This window comes from Nycticebus coucang, chromosome 2 (assembly GCF_027406575.1).
Source record: "Nycticebus coucang isolate mNycCou1 chromosome 2, mNycCou1.pri, whole genome shotgun sequence".
In the NCBI taxonomy this organism is placed as follows: Eukaryota; Metazoa; Chordata; class Mammalia; order Primates; family Lorisidae; genus Nycticebus; species Nycticebus coucang.
In genome coordinates this window covers 55,775,279-55,796,708 of record NC_069781.1, presented here as the reverse complement: position 1 = coordinate 55,796,708, position 21,430 = coordinate 55,775,279, and the positions used below count along the sequence as shown (strand labels likewise).

Below are 21,430 nucleotides of genomic sequence, written 5' to 3'. Positions count from 1 at the left end.
TTTGCAGATGGCAGATGGTGAACTTTTCATCCTCCATATTCATTTATTCATTATATATGATTGTGAACTTCTCAGCCTCCATAATTGCTTACTTGTTATGTTTGATTTATTATAAAGTATAAATAAACTATAAATATATTATATATCTCCCATATTGGTTCTGCTTCTCTGAAGGACCCTAAAGCAGGGCTCCAATACTTCTGTCACAGAAATAACCTACTTTTGATGACAATGAACTCTTTCAATAGTTACCTATTCCTATTCAGTTGCTAGATAGCTTTAATTTTATTGAGTTAAGCTATCCTTTTTTGCTTTAGCAAATAAATTTAATACCACTTTTTAATATAGTAATATTTGAGGAGAATTAATACAGCTTCTATTAGTCATTCTTTAATAACTTTGTTGAAATATAAATCACATACCATGTAATTCACTCATTTAAAGAATACAATGAAGTGTATTTAGCATATTTTTAGAATTTGTGCAACCAATACTACAATTAATTTGAGAATATTTTTATCATCCACAAAGTTTGCTGGTACCCTTTACTCATCCCTCTGACATCTAGGCAACCACTAATCTATTTTCTGTTTCTATAAATTTGCCTGTTCTGAACATTTCATCTAAATGGAATCACTTAATATGTAATCTTTTGTGGCTGGCTTCTGTCATGTAAAAAAAATATGGATTTGTGGTTCATACATGCTATCCATACATTGATACTTCATTCCTTTTTATGGCAAAATGGCTATACCACATTTTATTTTTCCATTCACCTGACAGATATTTAGCTTTTTTCACTTTTAATATAATGAAAAAAATGTTCTATAAACATTCATATATAGTTTTTATGTGCTTGTATTTTCATTTGTCGTGGGTATACTTAATAATGGAATTGATTGGTCATTTATAAAGTCTATGTTTAACTATTTGGGAAATTTCCAGACTATTTTTCCAAACTGTATACACTATTTTACATTCCCACCAGCAATAGATGAGCATTCCAAATTCTCCATATCTCTCGAACACATGTTATTATCTGACTCTGAGTATGTAGTGTGTGCTAGGTGGTATTTTATTGTCGTTTTGATTTGCATTTTGCTGATAACTGAGGATGTTAATTATTTTATCAAGTGCTTATTAATCTTTGTGTTTCTTTTTTAGAGAAATATCTATTCAAATTCACTGCCACTTTTAATTAGGTAACTTCCTTTTTTATGACTGAGTTGTACAAGTTGTTTTATGTATGTTAGACAGAAGTTTGTTGCCACATATATATGACTTTCAAATATATTCTCCAATTCTGGGAGTTGCTTTTTGCTTACTTTGTAGTGCTCTTTTAAGTACAATGGTTTTTAATTTTAATTAAGTCAAATTTATGTATTTATTTCTTTTGTTGCTTATGCCTTTGCTGCCATCTCTAAAAATCCATTGAAAAATTTATTCTCACAACTTACCCATATGTTTAGTTCTAAGAGTTTTACAATTTTAAATTTTAGATGTAGGGCTTTCACCCATTGGGATCTTTGTATATCATGTAAGGTAGGTGTCCCAACATCACTCTTTTGCATTTTTATGTATACATCTAATTTCTCTAGCACCATTTGTTTACAAAGCCCCCACTGAATTTTATAGGAACACCTATGGAAAAAATTAAGTGAGCCAAAATATGCAAGTGTACTTGCGGAATCTGCATTCTATTTCATTTACCTGTATATTCATCTTTATGCCACTGTCAACTTCTCTTGATTATCATTTTATGATATTTAATTTTACTTCTTAATAATTACTATGAGCTCTTTTTTATGTGCCATAGTCAAATCTATTTACAATCTCAATTTCTTTACCCAGGAAGTGCTGGAGTTTGTCCTTGTCATGGTTAGAATATGGCATCCAAACACAAACACAATGAAGGAAGCAAATTGAGAGCTAACTTGGAATTTGTTGCAATTAAGCAGACCCACATTTTCCAAAGATAATATTCAAGGTATTTAGGCCCAAGTAATAAGGTCAGCCATAAGAGAAATAGAGATTGATCTTGAAGAGGCAAAGGAGAGGAAGTTAAAGAAATAGCCATGCCAATAAGCTATTTCTATTATTTATGATCTGGCCTGTAAGCCAGGGAAATGGTAGAGATGGAGAAGGGTGGAAATCAGCTGGAATAAAGCATTGGCAAGTTTATAAAAAAATGTATTGGCCAATTTTTGTAATAAATCTCAACTGAGAAGAAAAATATCTGCAAGGGAAAAAAATGAAATACCTTTTTACATAGCCTAATTATTACTCCATTTATCTTTGCTCCATAACAATTCTACCAATTACCATACAAACAAAGGAAAAGATAAATGTGTTCAAAAGTCACACACAAATAACTAAAAATTAAATAATAATATTTGTTATAGATAACTATGGGAGATGAAAAATAAATAGGACATCGGGAGGCACCTGTGGCTCAAAGGAGTAGGGCACCAGCCCCATATGCTGGAGGTGGTGGGTTCAAACCCAGCCCTGGCCAAAAACTGCAAAAATAAATAAATAATAATAAATAAATAAATAAATAAATAAAATAGAATAAACAGGACATCCACCATTTTCATAATTGTGCTTGAATAATTATCTAATGTGAAACAGAAAATAATACCAAAATGTTAGAAGAAAGTTGTTTTGTCATAAAAAAGGACAGAAAAATATTCATATAAAAGCTTATCCCAGTATAATACAATGAATTAATGGGGGGAAAACAGATTCTTAAAAGGTAGACCTTTTAGGGTGGCTCACATCTGGAGTCTTGGCTACTCTGGAAGCTGAAGGGGGAGGATCACTTGAGCTCAGGAGTATAAAGTTATAATGACCTATGATCACAACACTACTGTACTTCAGTAACAACCCGGGTGACAGAGCAAACCCCTGTCTCAAAAATAAAAATTATTTACAAGATAAAAGAAAAATCAAAAATTATCTTCAAATTTCTTCACATATTTCAAGATAGTGTGGCGCCTGTGGCTCAGTGAGTAGGGCGCCTGTCCCATATGCCGGAGGTGGCGGGTTCAAACCCAGCCCTGGCCAAAAACCAAAAAAAAAAAAAAAAAATTTGTATGCTACAGAATTTCTATACCATAGAATGTTCTAACAGTGACAGTGATGCTCTAACTTTATACCTACGTACCCAAATGTTCTTCAAAGTAGTAAAAAATACACTCTTAAATATGTAATAATTTAGCATCTTGAAAAATCAACTTGATAATAAAGAACCCAAAAATAAAGAAGCAATATTAAAATGTTGGTGGTAAGTATTGATTTCTTGAAATATGTAACAATGAAAAAACTAAATTATGATTTAAAAAGAAAACATAAATATTGCAATCTTTGAAATATTGCAATCTCTGGCTTGACATATATTCAATAATATGATAAAAAATACAATTTAAGTAAGAGTTAAAGTTTGGTAAAGGGTAAGTGGACTACTGTCATTACCTAGAACTAGTGAAAAGATCCTAATTTTAAAAATAATATTTTCTTCATTTTAAACAAAAAGATTTTTAATTTTTAATTTTTTCAGCAATTGACTTATTTTTATTTTAATTTCACCATAATATTTATAAAAATGAATATAAAGTATAGTAATTTTTACAGGCAGACTTGTCCCATTTCTTTGATTAAATACTACAAAAACATATATAGTTATTTTTTGACTAAACATATAAATTATAATATCATTTTACTCCCTAAGACTGTCTTTCTCATTTTATCTTTTAGTTATGCATAAACAGACCCAAATACTATAAATGTCTGGAAAGATTATCATCATATGCTGAATTTGAGGGTTTATAGAATTTAGAGAAATTCATTTTGGTATTGCTCACAAGTTTTACAATTAACATGTATCATGTATGGGAGAAAAACATGGTTATTATTCTTAAGATATATAGACATTTTATCAATTATCTAGTACATTACCTAAATTATTAGAGGCCTATCATTATTTTTATTTTATTGACTTGTTTCTTAAGGTCTTTAATCTCCAATTTATCTGTTTTATTTTTTTCACCAATACTTACACCATACAATACTTAGTGTATGCCTATTTTCTCATTTTTATTAACTCTGTTTCTTTTTGTCTTTTCCAGGGTATTCAAGTATGTTTAGAGATCTTTGCATCTCTCATAACTAAAAAAAAATGACTGTCACAGATTAGATATTAAACATATATTTACTTACTAAGCTTCCTCCATTATGGGAACTGCCCAAGACTTCTTTTTTTCTTTTTAGTTTCTTATACATTTTTGAGTTGGCATAATTTTTTCCCCAGAAATAACATTTGGAGAAGTTTTTTAATATCTCAATTTTAAGTTTTATTAATTTTTGAATGATATTTTTCATTTTATACATTTTTATGCATTTCAAAGAAATGTTCAAGGAGGTGTTTGTGTGTCTTTGAGTCAATAGTGAGTGAATGATAAAAGTGAGAAAGTTTCAGATTCATAACATTTCCTAGTTTATTCTTTCTACTATTTCACATTGTTATGTAATAAGTAAGCTTCTACTCTCTTTAATGTTGATGATACTACAATTTGTATCATTATTTTCTAGGAAAGTCCACTATCTTGAGTCCTTATCCCTGAACGGCACCATCAAACTAAAGTCTTAGAGAATTCAGTGGACAGAATCTCATGATTTATATAAGTATGATGGTAGAATACAATATGTGCTCTTCTATAAGTAATAATGAGAAAATGTATATGCACACGAATAGATACAATGGTATATAAGTGATTTTTTGTTAGAACTCCAACCATGTTAGAGGAGGTCTAACATGTTACAAATGAAGGGAAATTCACATCCTCTGTGCTTCTGCAACAGAGGCCTTACCTCAGCCACTATATTTACATTCCAAATTAGTGAGTGAGCTCTCTGCAGCTTCAGGCTGTGTTTTATTCATTTCTGAATTTCTTGCACCAAATACATTCCTATGTACATACCAGATGCCAGGTATTTGTAGAATATGTGTAAACAAATGTAAAAATAAATTTATCCAGAAATAGCTCTCCAATTTACAAAACTTCTATGGTATCTGATAGTTCTGTGTTTTGTTCATTCATCTTTCCAGTAGCTACACCCTGGGTTATGTTTTGGTGCTCTATAATGCCCATTTTCATTCATTAGTATATTTACTATACGAATGGCCTTTCAATTTTTTTAGATTTAATTCTGAAGTCTTTATAAATGGACCAAAGGTAGTCAAGGCCCATATTCCCAATAACTATAGTCTCCCCTCCATTTCTGGCAATGAAAATGCAAATAAAAACCACTTTGAGATATCACCTAGCCCCAGTGAAAATGGCCCACATTATGAAGTCTCAAAACAACAGATGCTATCATGGGTGTAGAGAGAAGGGGACACTCATGTACTGGTGGTGGGACTACAAATTAGAGAAATTTACACCCTCCATGCCTTCCATAGCCTTTATGGAAAGAAGTACGGAGAGTACTCAAAGAACCAAAAATAGGCCTACCATTACTAGGTTTCTATGCAGAAGAAAAAGTCATTTTCCCATAAGAACATTTGCACTTGAATGTTTAGAGTAGCCCAATTCATAATTGCAAAGATGTAGAAACCCAAGTGCCCTTCAACACATGAATGGATTTATAAATGGAAGTGTATGTATACCATGGAATACTATTGAGCCATAAACAAGAATGGAGATTTTGTATCTTTTGTAACAACCTGGATGGATTTCGAGAACACTCTCCTAAGCAAAGTATCACAGGAATGAACAAACCAGCCTCATATGCTCAATACTAAGTTGAAACTAGTAGATTAATAACTACATGATCACTTAAGAGAAAAAGTTCAATTAAATGAAGAAGTAGGGTGATGGGAGAGGGTTCAGGAAGTTCAGAAAAATGCACAGGTATGTGGCACACCTCCTGGATAAAGAAAACAACTGCAACTCAGACTCACCCTTACAAATACAAATGATGTAGTCTAATTATGTGTGTCCTCATATTAATATGAAACTTGAAAAAAACAAAGAAAAGACAAGTGGTTTCTGGACAGTGATGGAAAAACTACTATTTTCTAAAATGAGTAAATTTGAGTAAAATTTAGTATTTATTTAATAACAAAAATATGATCATTAACTAAAGAAATTTCTTGGAATGTTTTAAATGTACTAATTTTTGTTAGGTTTCTGGATAAGATATCCATCTTAAAATCTTTTACAGAATTTCATTACCACTTATTCAAATAATTCTCTTATATAACAAGTTTCATTGGTAAACTTAACCAAAATTTAATACATAATTGCATATGTTTTTCTCATATCATAACTTGATTTGAGTTTTTCATAACAAACCAGCTTCTTTACAAGTCTAAAAAGTAAAATTTCAGCAGTCACTAAAGAATAATGTTTATAAAGAGGCAGAAGACAAAGCAAATATTCCTTTTATATAAGTATGAAATGGAGAAAAACATTTTAAATAATTTAAAATTTTTAATTAAAAAACTGTTATATGAATTCCTTAAAGCAGTATACCCACAATTTAACCATATTGCAATTTTATAATCCATAATGTAATTTTATAATGATTTTATAGTATATGTATATCTTATACATATACATACATATTTTTCCTTTTATTAAACAAACAAATGGGATCATTTTCTACTGTGAGAAATTTTTGTAATGATCAAAAAATAAATTTTTTTTTTATTTCAGGTTAACATGAGGCTAAAACAACTAGGTTACAATATTTTCGTGTTTTAGGTAGAGTCCTGCTTGTAGTTGTGTCCCACACCCAAATATGCTATATACACTTACATTGTGCCCATTAAGTGGGAGCACACCAATCCCCTCACTTCCTCCCCTCTCGCCCCTTCCTTGTTCTCCTCCCCCCGACCCCCCAGCTAGAATTGAATTGAGTTCATCTCTTACATGGAAATATATTAGATTGTCTGCTGGCTTTATATTAATATTGAGTACTTTGGATATTTGCTTTTCCATTCTTGTGATACAATAATCAATTTTTTTAAAGAAAACGAAGTGAAGATTCCGTTAGTAGACTTGTGATAGTGAATTAAAATAATATTTGATCCTTCTTCAGCATTATCATTCCAAGATTAAAACTGCAAACTCTGTGAGTCCATGGGAGTGTGTGATTTGCAAATGTCTATAGGATTAAATAATTAATCGAAACAAAAAAAATTCAGCTTTCTAGAAGTTTAAATTCAGAGAGTAATTTCACTAGCATTGACATAATGTTTTATCACCACAAGGAAATGTAACCACATGCATTACTCTAGATCACATCTCCTTCTGTTGGCAAAATAATTTGGAAGCACATATATAAACAGATTGCAGATACTCATAGCCATGACGCTTGCTGTCTTCTTTCCAAACTGGCTACAGGGTCAGCCCCTCTATTAATGAAGCCATATTTAACACATCAGATTATTTCTAAAGCAGAGAACAAGGGCCATCTTACACACATATTTACTGAAGTCATGTAAACTAACTATAACTCCAACTCCATATTGTGGTTTAAAATATTGAAAGAGTATCAAAAACATTCTCCACTTTTTTTACTGAGAAGAAAAAACACATTTTTAATCTATTCTTTGTGAACTTATATTTCTCTAATATGTTATATGCAGAGTGCTAATATGTAATGATTGAAATTATAATTCTGAAGCAATAAGTGCATACATGCCAAATACATGTAATATTCACATATACACATATACGTGCATACATTTACTTTTATTAAATAAATGTGATCATATTTTACTATGAGAAATGCATGTATTTGTATGTACCTTTCTTACATCTACTTAGGGAAATAAAGGAAAAAAATACAAAATGTAAATAAAAATTATCTCTGGTTATAATCTGAAAAATGACACAAGAAATTCTATAATTGATATGCTATCACTGAAGTAGACAACCAGATAATGTAGGATTTATCTAGACACTGTGTTCAAAGGAGTGTCTTGACAAAATTCAGCATATAGAATCATGATTTCTGTTTCTATCACCAAGATGACTACCCATTTAACAGCAATGCCAATTGTAGATTGAATTCACTGACATAAAATCTTGATATTTTGACCTGAAATACTTCTGCCAAGAGAACATAAATAAAAATAAAATTAATAAAAACAGAAATTGAAATCTGGTGTAACAGAAGATATCCAATTTCTCTTGCATTAGTTATATAACTTTTTATTTGTTACTTTATAGCAATTGAGGAAATTTTTATATAACATGTAGCATGTTTACGTTTTTTAAAAACATTTTTTCTTCCTTGTAGAACATGAATGTTTTGAGGCTTTAGCAATCCCCAAGATGGACCTTGAGGCCCCTGTGACTACACGAACCATAAGCAACCCATACTTTACATCTTATACAAAAATAACACAAATGGGGCATAGACCTGAATGTAAAATATAAGACCATAAAACTTCTAAAAAGCATAGAAAGTCTTTGTCACAAAGATATCTTTGATGTAACATAAAAAGCAAGAAATACAAAAGATAAAATGATAAATTGACCCTTATCAAAATTAAAACTTTAGTTTTTTCAAAGACACTACTAAGAAAATGAAAAGAGAAAACCACAGAATGGAGAAATGTTTGCAAAACACATAACTGATGAAGAATTGGTGTCAAATACATAGAGAGACATTACATAGCAGTAAGACAAATGACACAACATAGAAATGGATCAATGACTTTAAAAGGTGTTAAATACACACAAAACATAAATAACTACATAAAAAAGATGCCCATTATCATGTCCCTATGGAAGTAAAAGTTAAAATTATAATGAGTTACCAGTGCTTACCTATTGAATGACTAAAATAGCATTAATAATAAAATAATAATACCTGAAAATATCAAGTGATGACAAGAAGGAGGGGACACTGGAACTCACGTTGCTGGTGAGAATACAAATGGTGTGGCTGCCTTGGAAAACGGCTTGATAGTTTCTTATAAAGGAAAATTATGCTTACCATATGAACCAATAATCCAATGCCTAGTCACCAAGGAACATGTACGGCAAAAATGCTTCTTGCAAATATTTATAGCGGCTTTATTGATAACACACAAATTGAAAGTAACCCAATTATCGATCTACTAATATTTATTTATAAACAAATGTGGCATATTTGTTTAGAATGAAATATAATTCAGTGTGACAATAAAAGGCAATGAACTACTGTAAAATGGGATGACATGATGACCAGATCATCCAACGCATTACAGTAAGTGTAAGAAATCTGACACGGAAAACACATACTCCATGATTACATTTATAGGACATTCTGGAAGAGATTGACTTCAAAGGGCTCTTTTTCAGGTGATGATAGTATTCTGTATCTTGATTGTAGTGGTAGTTACACAACTTTGAGCATTTGTTTAAGTTAATCAAAATGATAACACAAAAGATTGAATTGTATTTCATATGAATCATACCTTTATAAACCTAATTGTAAAGTACAGGCTCCAAGGAAGTGGATATAGCACTAATTATAATTAAATATAGTAAAATAATAAATATCCAGTTTTATTTTGTTACTTTGTCTTACTGTATATTCTGTAACTAATTTTGGGTGGAGGTTTTATTTTTTGTTTTGTTTTTTACATTTCCTCAAGATCTGACCATATGCTTTGTTATTATTATTATTGTTGTTGATGTTGTTGTTGTTGTTTTTATTGTTGTTGCTGTCTCTAGATCCCAAATGATTCATAGCAACTTTCTTTATGGATCTTTCTTAGGGGAAATTATCTAACTTAATTTCTTGTTGCCTTTAAGTATATATGTCAAGCTGAAATGATGTACACAGGTCTTCTTCTAGATATCTTTTAATTTTCTGTGGTCATTCTTTCATCTGAGAGAATATGTACATATCATAACAGCCTTCTTAGTTTACATCAGCGAATTTCCCAACTGCAAAAGCTGATCTGCCATCAAAATTTCTGGAGAGCACTAGAAAATTACTGCTGAAATAACCTGTACTTACTTTCATTCATTACAGCTGGCATTATTTCATGTATAAAGGTGGCTTGGAAAATCCACATTATGCTAATATGTGGGCTGTGGATGAAATTTAATTTTGTCAGACACAATATTTTATCCTATAAGCAAAAATGGATTTAATCAAACATTATTTATTCCACACAGGAAACCCATTTCATCATTGAGTATATTTTAGACACTTAACACTGTGATCTCTCAAACCCATGATTTAATATTATATACAGCCTGTTTAGAAAAAAAAAACAACTTTCATTACATTAAAGTGAAAGTTCACTGCTTCCTGCCACTTAACTAAAACGAGTGTCCGATATATTGCAATCGCAACTAAATAGATCATTTCATTTCTCTTGTCATAAAATTATAATTAAATTTTGCATTCCAAGTTGACTATTACTTCTGATATCTTTAAGTCATGTAGCAGGCTATTTACAACCACATAAAAGTTGCTTGTATACAACAAATTGAGTACATGTATTATGCAAATAAGTACGGGCAGTGACTATTGTGATTTTTCCCTCATACGCTATTCTGTAATTAAAAATAAATGTTTCAGCTTTCCACCCCAAAGTGAAGTTATAGTTTTTGAGTTCTACTGTCAGTGTGTACGCCTTTCATATTGACTTTAAACAGAACTTTCCAATCCAAATTGCATTTGGTAGGGGCAACATTTTGGAATATTGTGAATTTATACTATATAGAATGTTTCTCATTTTTAACTTCAGAATAATTTGAAACTAATGTCATTTTGTTCTGCTCCTTCCTGAAATTTTAGACTGGTTAAGAATTAAAACAGCCTCACTTCATAAGCATATGGTGAAATAATACACAATATGGTGATTTCATTCAATCTAACTTTTAATTTACTTTTGAAATTTTATTTCTATTATTTCAGAGGCCATATTAACAATGAACAAAATCTAGGGATAGTTAGATAGATAGTTTCTCTATCTCTGAGTTTGGATGGGTTACATGTCCTTAGACCTCAGATTGTATGGTCATAAAGAGTTGTAGGAAAAAGATGATATTCAATTTGAAATCTGAGTGAAATAAATAAGCAACCTTAGGAAAGCCTGAGGTGAAGAGAATTCCAAGCAGAGAAAATGTCAGCACAAAGGACCTAAGACAAGAAAAAGTTTGCTGTATGTATTTTATTTTTCAAATAGCTTAGGAGACAATGGACAGAGGTGGATGTTACTTCAAACAATTGATGATCGACATCCCTGATTATGAACCAGAAAAAGAGCTTAAGAGTTCCATCTACATTTTCCTGTTTATTTTACGGTGGTTGCAAAAGTGCACTTACTACTATGTCATCCCAGCCTTACCAGAGTTCTAAGGACTTAACACATAATAGACTTTGGTAAACTCAGTGTTTGATTTGTGGAAATTCCAGTTGTTTTTAAGTTCTGGAAGTCCATATTCCAGCCCATAGATCTTCTTCTACTAGATGTTTTCCTCTACCTTTTGCAAAAAGAAAAGGGAATAAAAGGAAGGAAGGATGGACTACCCAAAGGAGAACATATGAAGGCTATTTATTCAGAGTTTGATATAGCAAGAGAGTCAATTATATCACTTGTATTTAGCAAAGGTAAAAATGTAGGCAAAGGGTGGGAAAGCTTTATGGTGGCGTGGGAGGAAGCTTCAGGTATGTCCTGCTCAGAGACTGCTGACACAGAAGATATAAGCAGAATAATTAGAAGAGGGTATCATATAAATTGTTAAGGGGAATATGTTTGGCTTTATTGGGTTGATCCTAAGTTGAAAGAAGGATAAAGTCGGCAAGGGTAAAAGGGATGAATCCCGTAGTTCCACCTCCACCTGGCTTCCAATATATTCCCAGTGCCTGCTATTGTTAGGTAGTTAGTTTTGGATGGCTCTCCTGGGAAGAAGGATAAATCAGGGCCCCTGGGCTTCCATATTGGTACTTCTCATCTTAATTTTGTCCCAAGTGATTACTCATACCTGGGGAGAGGGAATGTCCTACCAATCTACCAATCAGAACTCAGCCTAACAACTGCAAAGGATTTTGAAAACTGTCTAACCTAACAAGTACAATGGAAGCTTAAAGGTGACCCAGAACAACCTTAAGAATAATTATCATGCCATTAGCTTAAATCCTGCATTGCAATTCACACCAAGGCTTATGGGAGGGTCCATATGTGCAGTAGGATTCAGGTTTCAAAGTGACCTCTAAACTATAGAGTAAGGCTGATCCAGATGATACAAAAGAGAATCAGTGGCCATGGTCCCATGCATTTTCCTTGGACGTAGGTGGTATGTTCACTGTCTATGGCTAATGTATCCTACTCTGTTAAGCCTGTATCTTGCTCTTAGTCTGTAAACTCACCTTTCCCTTTCTCAGTACACTTTGTTTCATACTTGTCTTGCTTTGGGGTGTCTGTTCATTTTTCATTCAATTGTACTCCAAGAACTGAGGACCCAAACAGCTGCCTGGAACCCTAACATTTTAAGACTCAGGCAGCTGCCTTCAAACCCTACTCTATTTGGCCAAACTTACCTGGAAACCAGAGAACCAAGGAAGGAGTAGGAGAAAAATGAATCCCTGCAGTACAAACCAAAGTATTGGTAGGGCAAAGATTGGATCTGAGTGCAAACAAAAACGATGGGTACACTCTGTAAATGAGTGTCCTCTATTTTGTGTGTGTGCATATGTACATGTGTTTGTGTGTGTTGGAAAATAAAATGGTCAAGACCTAAACCAATAGTCATATATGCTTCCTCCATAAATGCAATGTCAGAATTTTTTTTTTTTCAAATCAAGGACACAATTCCTTTTTCAGTAGCTTCAAACAGAATGAAATACTAAGGAAAATACCTCACAAAAGAGGTGAAAGATGTTTTCAAAGATAATTATGAAACTCTTAGAGAAAAAAATGCAGAAGACATTAACAAATAAAAGTGCATACCATGCCCTGGCTGGGAAAAATCAACCTTGTCAAAATGTGTATTCTACCCAAAGCAATCTAAAGATTCAATGCAATCCCCATTAAAATACCAACATCATATTTTGAAGAACTGGAAAAAAATAGTACTTAGTTTTGTATAGAACCAGGAAAATCCCTGTATAGCTAAGGTTATTCTTAGTAATAATAGCAAAGTTGAAGGCATCACCCTACCACACTTTAGGCTATATTACAAGTCCACAGAAATCAAAACAGCATGGTATTGTCACAAAAATAGAGACAAAGACATATAGAATAGAATAGAAAACCAAGAGATGAAACCAGTCTCTACTTTCTGATCTTTGATAAACCTAACAAAAGCATACAGTGATGAAAAGAATCCCTATTCAACAAATTGTGCTGGGAGAATACGATAACCACATACAAAAGAATGAAACTTGACCCATACCTTTCACCACTTACAACAATTGACTCAAGATGGATTAAAGACTTAAATCTAACACAAGAAATGATAAGAATCTTAGAAAGACTTTATGAAGAATACTTCGGTGGCCATTGCAATGACAAAAATTAACAAATGGGACTTAATTAAGCTGAAACACTTCTGCACAGCTAAGAACACAACCAGTAAAGCAGAAAGATAACCTTCAGTATGGGAAAAAGATATTTGCAGGGTATGAATCTGATAAAGAGTTGAAAACTAGAAATGGCAAAGAACTCAAATTAATCAACAAAAAAAGAGTAAACAATCCCATCTACCAATGGGCAAGAGATATGAACAGAACCTTCTCTGACGAAGATAGACGAATGGCTAACAAACATGAAAAATGCTCACCACCCCTGATCATCAGGGAAATATAAATCAAAACCACTGAGATATCACCTAGCCCTAGTGAGAAGAGCCCATGTCACAAAGTCTCAAAACTGCAGATGCTGGCATGGATGTGGAGAGAAGGGAACACTTTAACACTGCTGGTGGGACTATAAACTAATACAATCTTTTTGGAAGGAAGTATGGAGAATCCTCAAAGAACTCAAATTAGACCTCCCCTTTGATTCTGCAATCCCATTACTAGGCATCTAACCAGAAGAAAAAAAAACCTTTTCTCATAAGGACATGTGCACTAGGCTGTCTATCACAGCTCAGTTTACGATTGCCAAAATGTATAAATAGCCTAAATGCCCACCAACCCAGGAATGGATTAACAATCTGTGTGTGGTATATGTATACCATGGAATACTATTCAGCCATTTTAAAAGATGGAGACCTTACATCTTTTGTATTAACCTGGTTTGAGTTGAAACACATTCTTGTTAGTAAAGTATCACAAGAATGGATAAGCAAGAATCCAATGTACTTAATTCTAATATGAAGTCAGTAGATGACCTAATGCAAGGGGGTCAGTAGGGGAGGCAATGAGGGAGGGAGAAGGGAGGAGGGTGGGAGATGGCAAGTTACGGTGTATGGCACACTTCTTGGGGGTGGGACACAATTATAAGAGGAACTTTGCCTAGCAAATGCAATTATTGTAACCTAATTCTTTGGACCTTCAATGGTCCTAAACAATTAACAAAAAATAAAAATAAAAAAATCTTTTTGTATAATTTTGGCCATGTTAGCTGTAATCTTCTTTGGCAGTCTGCATCATAGAAAATATATGTTTGATTTTCTATGTAAAAACTGAATTCTTACAGCCAAAATTTCATACTTGTTGATAGACTGAAACACTTTAAAGTATTAGGAGTAATTAGGAATTATGATGAGTGATTTAGATTCTCATTTCTACTTTGTTTCCTCATGTTTTCTTTGCCATGTCGCAGAATTCCACTTTTTACTCTCTCAGTTTTACTTGTATAAGTGTTGTTCTTAAGTCAACTTCTACCACAGACTTCAGCAGATGGTCAGTTGGTTTGACTGGGTATCTTATGGCTTACAATTATTCCACATTCTTTTTCTCATGAGATGCCCAAAGTCCCACATATATCCATGATCCTTTGCTAAGAAAAGTTACTTTGGGCATAGTTCCAGGCCATTTAGTTCCAGCATCGAATTTTAAAATACCCTGCGGTAAGGATACCTCAATAGATATTTCCAAAACCCTAAATTATTTTTATAGTTAGATTCTTGATGTAAACAAATATTATTCTCTTTGCTCCTTACATACTATCCATTCAACTTCTGATAACACTTTTAGACACAGATTAACTCCCAATGTCAAATTCAGGTTTGGTTGTAAAATATTCTCTTTGCTGAGTTTAGATATAAATATGTACATACTAATATCTTATTTAAAATTGAAATATAATTTTAAATAAGCATATGAAATTGACATTTTTCTTCTCTAAAGGCAGTATGTGTGCTATCCCTAAAGGCACCCATTTCCATTTTTTTAAAGCAGTAATTACTGTAATAATTTTAAGTGATTTTGAGAAGTAAGCAGTATTCCAGAGATAGGTACATATATAGTGAAAACGTGAATGAAATAAATCTCTTTGACCTAGAAAGTCATGGCTTTGGCCCAGACTTCTTTTTCACTTTTTGTTGTCTAAATATCTTGCTTTCTTCATGGATGCCATGATATATTCCATCAGCAATTTGGAAATATAGTCTGCCAGGTCATTTGAAAAATAATAAAAGCTAACTTACATAGTTCCTACTATGTGACAATTATATAGATTACCATGTAACCCTCGCAGCAGTCATCAGAAAGCTACAACTATCATAACACTTTTAAGATGAGAAACTTGAGACAAAGGGAAGTAAAGTAATTGGTCCAAGTTCGCACAGCTGGTAATTATCAGAATTAGAATACAAACAAAGAAAGTCTGGCTCCAAATTTGTGATCTAATCCCTTCATTCTACTGTCTCTAACAGTAGCATCTATATTGTCAATTTACATATATCAAGGTAGGAAAAAGATTGTAGACAAAATGCTAAGCATCATGAAACCATGACAGATCCATTGTAGCTACAGGATGGCTTAAAGGTCAGGCAGTACATCGTGCCCATTCCGGGGGGACATTGCTTTCCCCTTCTCCTGGTTCCCCCTCCCCTCAACTTGAATTGAAATGAGTTTTTCTTTTAGGTAGGTGTGAATTAGATCATAGGGGTGTATGGCACACCTTCTTGGTGCAGGACATAGCTACAAGAGGGACTCTACCCCAAAAATTCAAATATTGTGATTTGATTGTTTATACCCTCACATCAACCTGAAATAAAAAATACGTACATACATACATACATAAAGGTCAGGAAGGGAGTCACCATCAGAACTAGAGAAATATCTGCCTTCTGGTGTTCAGAGACTTGGTCAGGTTCATGTGTAAATAAATACACACACAGGAAGGAAACTTTCCTCAAGTAAGTTCAAAGAGAAACAAGAAAACCAACCATAGCCTTTGCCAAGAAGTTCTATTATAATCATTCAAATCAACCAAATCATTCATGGGAACTCCCATAGAAGTAGTTTCCTATTCTAGTTCCTCTCTCTCACTAAAACTGACTGTTCATTTCTATCTCATTACTCCTTTTCCACCTAGTCCAATTTATTTTTGCTCTCAGCTCATAGGACCTGATATAAATGTATATAGCCATCATAAACACCTAATCACAACATCTAATCACTATACAGTACTCTAAAACATTCAAGTCATTTTTAAAACATTAATTTAGAACATCCATGAAGTTTCTTGTGAAAGATGGCTTTATCCTCTGCTATTAATGCCTGAAGTGGATAGTATGATGCTTCTTACAGAAACCTGGGAATCCCTGAATTACTTTTTACTAAAATTCTGAAACACATAGAGATACAATATAGGATTGCCTTCAGTTATAGTTAGCCCACTTTTATTTTCTGTCTTTATAATTTAGCACTTACAGGAATGATTAGTTGAGGTTTAACTGCTGTTTCTTGCCCTCCAGTTTTTTTGTGGTAACATGTCTAACACCTGTTAAGAAGGAGAGAGGCTGTCTTGAGAGCCCCTAGCTACATTTTGGGCTTCAGTACTTCAGTGTCCAACAGTGCTGTCCTAAGAGGAAATGAAGGAAGGCTTGCTAGGGATGTTTACAGTGTACTTTTCACAGGATATGTCTTTTACTAAGCTTACCTGGTAGAGGGCCTCATGCCCAGTTCTGACCCATGACTAGGGGGCCTCTCACAGGGAGAATTTGTTTATATTGACAGATTCCCAGGTGGCTCTTGTCTGGGTCATGTCCCTTATTTACCTGCTTCATCCTTACTCAGGCAGTAGGAACCCAACTTTATGTTCTCTGTAGCATCCCAGGGAAAATCTGGCCTAGGGAAGCTCCTAGTTCTTCCAATGTAAGGTGAAGTTTAACTTACCACCACAGCAGGAAACATATCCAAGATTTTTACCTACAAAGCTAAGGCAAGGAGGGCATAATGAATTGGGGGGACTGCCCATCTCCAGGCCATGAAGATAGAGAGAAGGAAACTAGCAAAATACAGACGTGAATAGAGTGCGAGTCATTCCACGTTTGTGGACAGATGCCTGAATGGTTTAAAGGAAACAATGGAAAAGTGCATAGCCCACTCTGCTAGGCAGGGGAAGGTTGCCACTGAGTTCTTATCTGCCAACACCAGCTTGAATCATTTGAGTGTGGTGTAGAACTGGACACTGTGTCAAGGGTGACTGAGCTCTTCTTTGGTATGACAAAGTTGTATTCAAACCGGACAGTGAAGCAAAACAAAATTTTAAGAATTCGCTACACTCACGTTTAAAGTATTGGGGTAATTTTAAATTGGCACAATTTATTCTTTATGAATCTCTTTGCTGCTGCCTGAAAATTACTCTCAGCTGTAAAAGGTGATGTAATCTGCAGAAGTTAAAGGGGCAAATGTTGCTCATATATACACTAGAGGCCTGGTATTCTTGAGCACAGTCTGAAATTATGGATGCCTTGCAAAACACTGAATGACATAAATGATTAAGATAAGAAAATGACCCCAAAGCCAAAGATAGCCAAAGTTGTCAAGTATATGTCAAGATATTTCAGATCCAAACAAATATGCCTCAAAAATGAGTTCATTTCATTCCTTTTCTCACCTAAGAACTTACTGAGAATGTTGGTCTTACTACAAAGTGGGGGAGATTTTTTGCCATGCAGCATTTTCAAAGATTTTGAAAAGTTTTGTCACCTGGCGTTTTTAATTTGATTGGAAAATACCCCCCCCTTCTCTCTTTTATACACACACAAACACACATATATATAAATTACTTTTTTCAGTGTGCCTCACTGCAGCCATTTGTGTGTGTTTGACCATCTGGCTGTCGGATTTTATAAGGTTATGGTGAGAGAGCTACATCCCAGTTGTTTTTCTCCTTGGTTCATCAAATGTAAACAGTCGTGTGGCTAGTGAGGGATGGCCCCTCTGGTGAGGTAAGTACTGCTGCAGACTTCTAGCGCACTGGAGAGCCAAGGTTAAGAAAACGAAAAGGATACAAATCAGTTTTATTATCAAAAACAGCTTATACGACCCAAAGGGGACTAAGCAGACGGCAGAAATGTGAAGCAGCCCCATTGTACCATACTTTCTGTACAAAGTGAGGTGCCTAATTAAGACAGTAGACACCAATCAGGCTGCAGAGAGGTAGTTAAGCAGGGAAAAACGCATGTTGCCGTGCCATCCCTGTCCTTACTCTAAGTGTTCAAAGACAAAGTGCTCAAGGCGCACTCTTTCCACAGGTTCCCACGCTTGTTTTTTTCATCCTCTTTTGAACCTCAGGAACACACAGGGATGCTTATAGCCAAAGGCTCCTGAGAAGGCGGCCTGCTGTTGTCCCAGGTTTTCAATATATTTATAATTAGGTTGGTGTCCAAAATGATTTGAGGACAATGTCTCTCCAAATGCCTACTTCCCAGGATGCCTGGAGAATTCTAATTCTTCTCTTTTTAGTATTACATTTCTTACCATTTCCTCTCAATGGGTATAACCCTAGGTTTCCTCCTGACAAATGAAAGCCTGTCGGGGCCCACAAGTATAACAGCAGGAGACATGAAGAGCAAAGGGAGGGGTTAGTTTTGACAAGAGACTGAGGTGTTGACTACTTGAATACTTGTGAAGAAATGTAATCCTGGCAGTTTGGAAATAGAATCTGGAGTTTTCAAAAACAAAAATAGTAGGTATAGTCCCTTTCCAGTCTAGCTAGATCCTGCCTGTTAAAGCAGTGGCATGCAGGTGCACACACATATACACATTCACAAAAACACAGACACACACAAGTCACCAGTGCCACCAAACAAATCTTATACCTTGAATTTTTTTTTTTCTTTCAGTTTTTGCCCAGGGCAGTTTGAACCCACCACCTCCAGTATATGGAGCTGACACCCTACTACTTTGAGCCACAGGCGTCGCCCTATACCTTGATTCTTAATAATTGGAGGAGAGATATAAAATAAAAACTGATAAATTACCCTCTATACCTGAGTCCACTTTAAAGGCAAAATTCAAAGACTGTGACATAGTCTTCCATATTTAATTATCTTTTCATGTTGCCTCACAGAAGAATTTTCAAAATATTTATTTTCTTCCTACTAGTCAGATATTTAAAGACCAAAAGCAATTTGACATTTTGCTTGGAGTTTGACTGGCTTGCAGAATTGGCAGATTCCTCAATATTTATAAAAGGTATCTTTCAGGAGAAAATACTAAAGTTGGCATGGACTTGAAGGAGAACTAAGCTTTAGGAACCAAGGCTACTTTTAAATGAGTGAGTGTCCTTTTGCTGCCTTTACTACAGTCACTGCTCTTCTCAACTCCCAGTTTGTCATTTTCATTGGTGTTTTAATATTACAACACAGGCCATTAAGTACAGCCTCAGTGTTCGCTATTTATAACTGTCAACCACTTGCTACTTAACCCTGGCCTTGCTATAACCCTTCATTGAGCAGCACTCTTTTCAGAGGAGTGAAACCAAGGCACTTCAATCTTCCAAGCTGTTTCAATCCTTGGCACCTCTGCTAAAAACGTCAACCATGAAGACCACCCATGTCACTTATGGTCACAACCACCACAAACATATTTTAATTAGCCATTGACAATAATATATATATTTTCCTTACCAGCAGAAAAGGTTTATTTCTTCTAAGGACAAACAATTAAACCACATCCAAAAACCTTAACTTCCAGACACAAACGAACTAGCCATTTAAAGCATTAGATATTTAGGTCCAAGACATATGATCCAGGGAAATGCTTCACCATCTGAAGCTCACACCAAACTTGGCTTGATGGACAGCTCGTGCTTGGCTGTGGCTGAAGTGAAGAGCATGTCTGCAGAATGGAAGGAGAACAGCTGTGTTTCACAAATATCAGAGCATTTTAGACTGTGAGGGAAGCTATATATTTTCACGTCGAAGGGAAAAGAGTGAAGTCCCTCTTGAAGGACACTAGGCTGCCTTGCAGAGGGCCACAGCAGAGAAGCAGACTTCTCCCTGCTCACGATCGGTGAATTCTCTGCAGACCTTGGCAGCATCCTGCAGCAGGCAGTTCTCAGAACTGGCGCCACCGGAAAAGGCATTCGTCCATCAAGTTGGTAGATGGCCATCCATGTTGTTAAACAGAGTAAAATGAAAATCCACTTTGACATCTTCCTGTGCCACAGCATCATGGGCTGCCTGGATGGCCTCATTCGTTTTAAAGCTTTGCTCTGCCTTCAGGAGACATCTCTGTTTCAGAAAGGAACTATTTCAGGATCGATCCATCCTCAAATTCCAGTTTGTCTTGGTTGTTAGTCACAGCATAGATAAGTCCTATTGCACCATGCGAGTTCCTGATGCTCTATGAAGTACATTGTAGGACTAACTTCTTGTCCCTTCATATCTTCGATTTGTTTTTTCTTTCTTTCTTTTTTTTTGCAGTTTTTGGCCAGGGCTGTGTTTGAACCCTCCACCTCCGGCATATGGGGCTAGCGCCCCACTCCTTTGAGCCACAGGCACCGCCCCTATTTGGGCGGTGAGCGAAGACAGCAGCTGTAGTGAGCAGGCAGGCGCTGGCGCTGAGCCCGGAGATTCCTACTCCAGCCCCAGCAAGTCCAAATCCTCTAAGCGCTGCTGCCGGGCGACCCCCAGCCCAGCCAGCACTTTGTTCAGCATCTGGGGTTAATCTCCATCCGCTTGAGCTGCATCTTTGAGAGCCAACAGCCAAGCCACCACCCAGAGAAGATGAAAAACACCACTACATATATTACTGATTTTCTGAAGTCCTAGATGGTGTTCAGGCTATGATTTTTCTGCAAATGGCTCTTCCTTTTATTACTTTTTAAAATCCTAACTCTTCCTCATCTCACCACTATAAATGTTGGCATCAGCAACAGCAGCAGAAACAAGTGTAACAGCAATAATTTCTACTTTTTTACTGAGTATCTACTACACAGCAGACACTATATAAATGTTCTTGCTTATTTCAATTGCTCATTACAACCATAACGTGATCATTATCAGTA

The 21,430-nt window shown here is 34.7% G+C and overlaps 1 pseudogene; it reads right to left on the bottom strand.

Moving 5' to 3' along the window:
• Positions 1-20,375: 20,375 nt before the first annotated feature.
• Positions 20,376-21,112, bottom strand: LOC128573666 (ubiquitin carboxyl-terminal hydrolase isozyme L1-like; annotated as a pseudogene).
• Positions 21,113-21,430: the final 318 nt, after the last annotated feature.